The sequence below is a fragment of the Rhinolophus sinicus genome, linkage group LG01, assembly GCF_036562045.2.
Source record: "Rhinolophus sinicus isolate RSC01 linkage group LG01, ASM3656204v1, whole genome shotgun sequence".
Lineage (NCBI taxonomy): Eukaryota > Metazoa > Chordata > Mammalia > Chiroptera > Rhinolophidae > Rhinolophus > Rhinolophus sinicus.
The window spans coordinates 172995980-173004892 of NC_133751.1; the positions used below are offsets into that span (position 1 = coordinate 172995980).

At 35.0% G+C, this 8913-nt stretch overlaps 1 pseudogene; it reads left to right on the forward strand.

Moving 5' to 3' along the window:
* Positions 1-6757: 6757 nt before the first annotated feature.
* On the forward strand, positions 6758-8407 carry LOC109452045 (5'-AMP-activated protein kinase catalytic subunit alpha-1; annotated as a pseudogene).
* The last annotated feature ends 506 nt before the right edge of the window (positions 8408-8913 follow it).

Genomic DNA, 8913 nt, shown 5'->3' on the forward strand with positions numbered 1-8913 from the left:
TGCCAATTCTCCTCCTGTCCTCCCCCTGCAGCCACACAGCTCAGTCTGCCCTCTCTATGTCTCTCAGGCCCCCTGAGTCACTGTACCTCTGTTGAAGCCCAAGTGCCTGTGAATGAGTGAGTGAATGAGTGAGTGAGTGAGTGAGTGGGTGAGTGAGTGAGTGAGTGAGTGCAGGCCACTTAAGAGGACATCTGGGTTTCCTGAAGCCTTCTGTCCCACCCAAACAGTCGGTATTCCTACTATTTTTCACAGCCAAATGTTGTGGGACTCCTTCCCAGCACCAGTACTCCGGGCTGGGGAGGCTGGCATGGGGCTGGGGTCCCTCGGTCCTCTGGGGGAGCTTCTGTGGCCAAGATATCCTCCTGATTCTCAACTGCCTCAGGGAGGTTTGGGGCCCATTCTGCGTTTCCACCCTTCATACCAGTCTCAACATATCTTCTTTATATTTTCAGTTATAGGACTTCTGTTTGGCTAGACTTCAGATGTTTCCCCAGGTTGATTGTTCTATAATTAGTTGTAATCTTAAGGTGTTCAGAGAAGTTAGAAGGCATAGTGTTTGGCTATTCTGCCAACTTGGGTCTCTCTCAACAACTACTCTTAACTCTTCTTTGTAAGTGCTATTAATTTACATACTCAGTAACCAAGGTAGAATATGTGGTAAATAAATTCAAAGGAGAATACTTAAAAAAATAATAATGAAATTGCATCTTAATAAATTTAGTATACCATTCATATTTCTTTTTTATTTTCTTTTAACATGAAGCTTCCACCTATTTGACTTCTTTCAAGAACCATGCTATTTAATAATTTGATAAGATTTGACTCATGAACATTTGAGAGAAATGGTATAAGCAACCTTATTGTGCATCTTACACTGGGCTTACATTCTTTCATTACCCATTAATCTTGGATAGAGCCATTTCATAAATTAGAAATGCACTGAATCATATCATCATCTATCTCACTTTTAACCATCTAAATTTCAATGATCTAATAGGATACTTTAAAAAATACATTCACTTTGGCAAATGTAGAAAGGCTTACAGCAGTCTGCTGATATACCAGTTCATCAACAATGACCTTCCCCCAAAATGAGCTTGAGCTCTTATATTTAGTGAGGATTTTCTTTTCCTAAATACTTACAAACCATATTTGAAAATAATCTATGTTATTAAAATCATTATCCTGTGTTTACCTTCCTGTTTTTTAATAAAATGAGAAAAAAAAAGCCATGCAAAGGATAGCATTGGTGACAAAAGAAAAAAGAAAGAAAGAAAGAATAAGATGCCTAGAGTAAAAAGTAAAAATTATCAATAATTTATTAATTTACTAAATTAATAAAATAAAAATTTAGTTTTATTTTGGTGGACACCCACATTGATACTACTGTTAATATGCATAGATTATTGAATTTTGTTACTTTCACCATCCCCCCAAAATAAGAAAAAACTTTGGCTATATCATATTTACAAAAGATATGCTTAAAACAAATTGTGACATAAAGGCTAAAGTAAAGGAATAAGGAAAATGCTGCAAAATGCAGGAAAAGCAGCACTAATATAAAATTAAAGACAACTCAAAGTAACAAAAGTCATTTATTTTAAGAACAAAAAGGTTAATTTAACTTATATATGTTAGAGCATATATACTCTAATAAGAGAATTTACCTGTGAAGAACATTTATACAACAGTAAAATGGCAAAATACACAAAGTAAGTCTGTCTCTACATCAATGATCAAATGTTCTTCAATATTAGTTTTGCTTTTAACTGTCTCCATCGTGAATTTGATTTCCACCATTGTATTCTTAATTTAATCCATACCACTCCCAGTCCTAGTCATCTATTTACTGGACTCATACCCCAGTACTCTCAGCCCAGACAGCAGCCTCCTTCACCCCCATCTGTTTCTGCACTTATCAAACCATAATTTCATTCATGCTCAGCTACGTGATTCCTCCTTTCTCTGTCTCTGGTCTACAGTTCTGCGTACATTGGGACTGCAACGTCCAGAACACACAATTTCTCATTTTCTTTTGGTAATTTCTGTTCAAATCTCTTCTATCTAAAATGATGTGGTGTTAGGATAGAGGATGAAGCGTCAAGACCTTGGAGAAACTATTTCACTGAAGAGTCAGGACTCACTGAAGAGTGAGATATGAGTGCTCCTCTACGTTCCATCTTTCCCAATCTCTAATCACGAAAATAGTTTGGAAATGGTATGCAGCTGATGTCTCTTGTTCTGAATTCTAGTTAGATGTTTTAATTACCTATCTAGTTCAAAATTCTTTATCTTCATGATCAATTTTCTCCAGAATTCACTTCTTACTTAGCAAGATACATAATACATATGTAATATGCCCTAAAGTCTCTGGGGATTTCTGGCATAAAACAAATGAACAAATAAACAAAAATAAAATTTCTTTAACTTTGTTTAACTAAGAACTTCTTAGCAGTATTTGCCAAAGTTTCCTTTTAATTAACAACATGTACTAGAATTCTAATTTTAGAATTCATGGAGATCATTTAGGACAACTCTGATTTAGAGCAATTGTTTTTTTGTTGTTGTTAAAAACAACAACACTTGGGCTATTTAACACTTCCCTCTTTTTACCTGACCCATGAAAATGTCAATATGTGGGTCATTAAGAGCTCATTTCATAATTTTTTCCTACACACAAGAATTTTTAAACAATTTACCTAACAGATGGCTGTGTATCTAGTTAGGAATGTTTTCCTGAGAAGCTATTCCATAATCTTCTGCAACCACCTGCTCAAATATCCAGCTGTCCCTCCTAATCAAAAAGTATTTATTTAGATTTAACCAAAGAAGGAAATGAAATGTTTAAAATTAAAAAAAAAAAGAAAAAAAAATCACAATGATTCCTTGACATGTCAGTCTTGGCAACTGATCCAAGAAAAATGAGGGAGACATAGTTATTTTTCTAGGAGATTTAAAATCTGTGGTTCCATTTGGAATGTCTGTTTTCTGATTTTGGCAGTATTAATCCTGAGATTAAAAAAAAAAATAATGATTATCTATGTCTGCATTAAGGCTGTCCAAAAATCTATAGTCCTCAATGTGTACAGAAAAGATTTGACATAATTCACAGAATGGTGCTAGAATTAAAGGTCCCCTGAGAACTGCTTAGTACACCTCCTTGGATCCTAAGATATTACTAGTTTTGTCAAAACAGTCAGAAGAATGTAATCAGAGTAAAAGCACTTGAACTACTTTCTGGCAATGAGAGAATATCTGAATAAGGACTTGGAAGTCTGAGTGGTAGGAACCAAACCTCACATCGTTACATAATGTGGAAGAAATGCCGAGATGCTCAGTGGGTTTCTCAGAAATGTCTCTATTCTTGTTGATGACATCAATGTTTCATGGTTCTTTGGGGATTTTTTTTTTTTTTTTAATCAATGTTTAAGGGTAGAGAAGTGGTGCTATAAAATCATCCTCGTCTCCCTCATTCTGAACTCTCAGCTATAACCAGTTTTGGATATGTTTGCCTAGACACTTACGCATTCTCATTTGAAAACATATTCCTTGGAGGGCAGGTATCTCCTTTTGAATGTTGGATTTTAGACCTCTGTTTAGCACCTTATAAAGCATAATGTAAGTTTAAAGATTTAACATATATCATTTAAATTATTTTGATTCTGAATTTATTCTAGTCATTTTAAACAACTTATTCTTCAGTCATTGGAGATAGATGAGATTAATTAAGACTGCTCTTCAATTCAACAAATATATGTATAAGCTTAAAGTAAGCTCCTTGTATTTTAACCGCTATTATTCCCCCAACAAGAATTGAATGTGTTGTTCTCTTCTCAGACATTTTCTTTTAATCAGAGTTTCTAGCCCATCTTTCCAGAAGTTATATCTACTCTCTTCTAATAGTCTTATACCAAACTTGTCTCTATCAAAAAGATTTTCCCGATTAGATATACCAGCTTCAATCATTTTATGTCATTTCCTTTTAGTATATTTTAGTATACTTTACTTGTTCTCATTTATTATCCTTCTTAACATATGTAATTTATAAATATAACTGGAGCTTAAAACCTTGTCTTAATAGAAAGCACAATATTACTGGTGTCTCAGTGCTTTGTATCCAGTGTTTTAAGACTAATGTCTCATATCTCATATCGTGTTATCTACGAGCACTATACTTATATCTCCCTGAGGAGAGCTTAGCTTTTCTTCACTAGCCATATAGTTTCTACATTTAATAATTAGAGTGAGGGCTGATCTAAAAGTGAGAGAACAAATGAATTCTGAGAGACACCTCATACCCATACACCATTATTCATGGAAGATGATATATTCTCAACTAAAATTAAATGTCCTAGAATTCAGGAGTTTACAAAAATCCATTAAGAATTCTTGCAAGCTTCCAAAATTTAGCCTCCTGTGTCCCTAGCTCCTTTCCCATCTCTTTTAGTTTAATAAGGAGAACAATTTGTATTATCAAGAGTTTCAAGGTTTAAAGGAAACCTAATTAATAATCTTCCAGATTCAGAATAAAATGATAAATCCAATGATAACAATCTAGGAGGGTGCTAGAAGAGGTTAAATGGGGTCAAATATATGGTGATGGAGGAAGAACTGACTCTGATGGAAGAAGAACTGACACTGGGTGGTGAGCACATAATATGAGATATAGATGATGTATCACAGAATTGTACACCTGAAACCTATGTAACTTAACTAACAATTGTCACCCCAATAAACTTTAATTAAAAAAAAGAAAATGAATGAATAAAAATACAATTATGAGATATAAAAAAAGAATCTAGGGTGGAATTTAGTTAGCATTAGCTACCCCTCCTCCGCCCCCCACCCCAGGCTCTAGTTCAAGCTTGGGCCCTAGAAGTGGATCTCTTGCTTCTTACCCAGCTGAATTGATTTCATTCTCCCCATTGCAAGAGAAGCAGCTGGAGAGCTGCAGAGGCAGAGTGGCCCTGGTGAGCATGCAGTATAGAGGAGACTTGCCATTAACAGTGAAGTAGATCTCAGAGATGAAGCCACACAAACAATAACTTCTAACACATTAATCTCACTTGATGGAGTCATCAGAACTGTCAGTCTCTCTAGTATTAATGAAGGTTGGGTTGACTGAAACAGGTGGAGAGAGGACTCAGGAGTTTATCTTTTGTTTTGCCTCTGCTGAGAAGTCTATTCATGAAAAAGTGAGAGAGGAAGAATAATGTTTCCTTTAACAAAGTGCCAAGGGAATGTCTGAAGATATTCTTAGTTTTTGGAGGAATGGCTGATGTGGAACAGGACTTTCCAGTTTAAAGATAAACAATAAGGATACAAAATATATACATGGCACCAATACAAAATTTAGAGCAAAGTATAAGGAATAGAACATATCACAAAAAAGAGAGAGAATCTCGGATGATTGCTTCTAGAAAGCAGTTGAAAGTATTATTCTCAAATAAACAGTACTTGCAAAGAAATTAAAGAACACGTAGACTAAATCAAACAGGAGTTGAGAAAGCAACAGAAATAGATGAGAAGTGTTCAGTATTTTTCACCAGCAGTTCCAGGGATGCCACTCATATCATTGTGTATATGAAAGGTACTTGTGAAGCTATGCATTAGCAATCTGTGAGCTTCCTGTGCTTCAAAACAAAACAAAAGCAGTAAGATATGATCCAGTTAGCCAAAGAAAGACAAATCAGATCATAGTAACCACAAATGAGAAAGCTAAAAGTTAATACTGAATCTAGAAAATAAATGCAATAAGGACATTAAATATTGTTACATTAAAAAAATCATAGCCTTAGTGCTTTTATAACAACAAAAAAAGTGAAATTATTAGAACTCACAAATTTGGGGGAAAAATGTTATTTAGAAGAGAGAAGGAAGACATTAACATACCATTGGAAATTAAAAAAGCAAGAAAACAGAAAAACGGTGAATTTAAGAACTAAGTCTTTAAAAACATTGGAAGAGATTTAAAACCTCCTTGGATTTATCAAGGAAAAAAAGAGAAGATAATACATATGCTCATAATTAAGAATCAAAAAGTACGCAGTGAAAGAGAAAGACTAAGAACAATTATATTAAAGTGATTTTTATAACAATATATTACCAGAAATGAAAGTCTGGATACATAATACCATTTTCTCAAAAAATTGACCAAAATACCTCAGACATTAAATGGTACTGTATCTATAGGTTGGTGTAAAAGTAATTGTGGCTTTTGCAATTATTTTCAACCTTTTTTTTTTTTTTTTTTTTTTAAAGATTTTTTTTGGGGAAGGGAAACAGGACTTTATTGGGGAACAGTGTGTACTTCCAGGACTTTTTCCAAGTCAAGTTGTTGTCCTTTCAATCTTAGTTGCGGAGGGCGCAGCTCAGGTCCAGGTCCAGTTGCCCTTGTTAGTTGCAGGGGTTGCAGCCCACCATCCCTTGTGGGAGTCCAACCGGCAACCTTTTGGTTGAGAGCCCACTGGCCCATGTAGGAATGGAACTGGCAGCCTTCGGCATTGGGAACACAGAGCTCCAACCACCTGAGCCACCGGGCTGGCCCCTTTTTAACCTTTTAAACCTCGATTACTTTTGTACCAACCTAATATTTTAATATTTCTTATTAATAAGCTCCTAAACAAGACAGTGAAGCAAATTAAAATTTCTAGGTCCAGATAGTTTTAAATATTTAAACAAATAAATATGCTGCTGTTTAAACAAAATTAGAGCATATGAAATGAAAGAAAGCATTCCATTTATCTGCGGTGGCACAATGTGCAGACTCAGTTCCTGGAGAAAGATGGTGACAGCACAGAAGCAGAAACACAACAGTCCCGGTGAAGTTCCCTCCTGATGGACACACTTGGGGGTCAGCACCTCCAGCAAAGTGAAGGTTGGAAAACATGAATAGACTGGGCATGAGATTGCTGTGAAGATACTCAATTGACAGAAAATTAGAAGCCTTGATGTGGTAGGAAAAATCTGCACAGAAATTCGGAACATCAAGCTTTTCAAGGCATCCTCATATGTTAAATTGTACCAGGTCATCAGTGCACCATTTGATATTTTCATGGTGATGGAATACACCTCAGGAGGACAGCTATTTGATTATATCTTTAAAAATGGGAGGCTGGATAAAAAAGAAAGTCAACGCCTGTTCCAACAAATCCTTTCTCGTGTGGATTATTGTTACAGGCATGTGGTGGTTCATAGAAATTTGAAACCTGAAAATGTCCTGCTTGATGCACTCATGAATACAAAGGTAGCTGATTTTGGTCTTTCAAACATAATGTCAGGTGGTGAATTTTTAAGAACAAATTATGACTCACCCAAATATGCTGTTTCAGAAGTAATTTCAGGAAGATTGCATGCAGGTCCAGAGATAGATATATGGAGCAATGGGGTTATTCTGTATGTTTTATAAGGTGGAATCTTTCCATTTGATGTTGATCATGTGCCAACTCTTTTTAAGAAGATATGTGATGGAATCTTTTACACCCCTCAATATTTAAATTTTTCTGTGATTAGCCTTTTGTAACATATGATCCGGGTGGATCGCATGAAGAGGGACACAATTAAAGACATCAGGGAACATAAATGGTTTAAACAGGATTTTCCCAAATATCTCTTTCCTGAGCATCACAGTTCACCATGATTGATGATGAAGCCTGAAAAGAGGTATATGAAAAATTTTAATGTGCAGAAGAGGAGGTTTTCAGCTTCTTTTGTAACAGAAATCACTAGGACTCTTTGGCAGTGGCCAATCAACTCATAATAGATAACAGGAGAATAATGAATGAGGCCAAAGATTTTTATTTGGCTACGAGTCCACCTGATTCATTTTTCAATGATCACTATTTGACTTGGCCTCACCCTGAAAAAGTACCATTCTTGTTTGCTGAAACACTAATGGCGCATAATAACCTCCATGAATTAAATCCACAGAAATCCAACCACCAAGTTCTAAGGAAAGCAAAATAGCATTTGGGATTTAGAAGTCAAAGTCAACAAAATGACATCATGGCAGAAGTTTGTAGAGCAACTAAACAACTGGATTATGAATGCAAGTTTGTAAACCCATATTATTTGTATGTTCAAAGGAAGAATCCTGTGACAAGTACATACTCCAAAATGAGTCTACAGTTATACCAAGTGGTGAGTAGAACGTACTTATTAAATTTCTATAGTATTGATGATGAAATTCTTGAAGCCAAATGAGAGACTGCTACACCATGGAGAATGGGATCAGTTAACAACTATGGATCTTGCCAATCAAGTGATTCAGATGTTGAGGCTCAAGGAAAATCCTCAGATTTTCTCATCTGTGACCCACTCAACTCTCCTGTTGACTTTAAGACCTGGAATTCAGACAACAGACTTTTTTGAGATGTGTGCCAGTCTTATTAAAATTCTTGCACAGTAAACCGAAAACACGCACACACACACATACACAAAAAACAAAAACAAAAACAAACAAACAAAAAACCCCCTAACTTTGATATCTAAATAGTATAAAAGATAGCATAAAATATTTAACTGTAAATAAGATATTAGATAAATTCCAGCAGCATATCAAAATCTAAATAGTATAAAACTTTGATATCTAAATAGTATAAAAGGTAGCATAAAATATTTAACTGTAAATAAGATATTAGATAAATTCCAGCAGCATATCAAAATCAACCTCACTTAATCCCACCCGTATCCTGATAGCCCTGTGATTTTATGATGTCTTAATATTAGTGAATAAATTATTGTAACTTACCATAGCAATAGGTTAAATGAGGAAAACTGCATCATTAAATTTTTATGCCAAAATAGTATTTGATTATATTCAATACCAGTCCTGACCAAAGTCAGTAGTGAAATAAGGCCAGAAATATTTTTTTTTAAAGGGAAGCACTATGTTTAATAGGGAAACAACAGGAA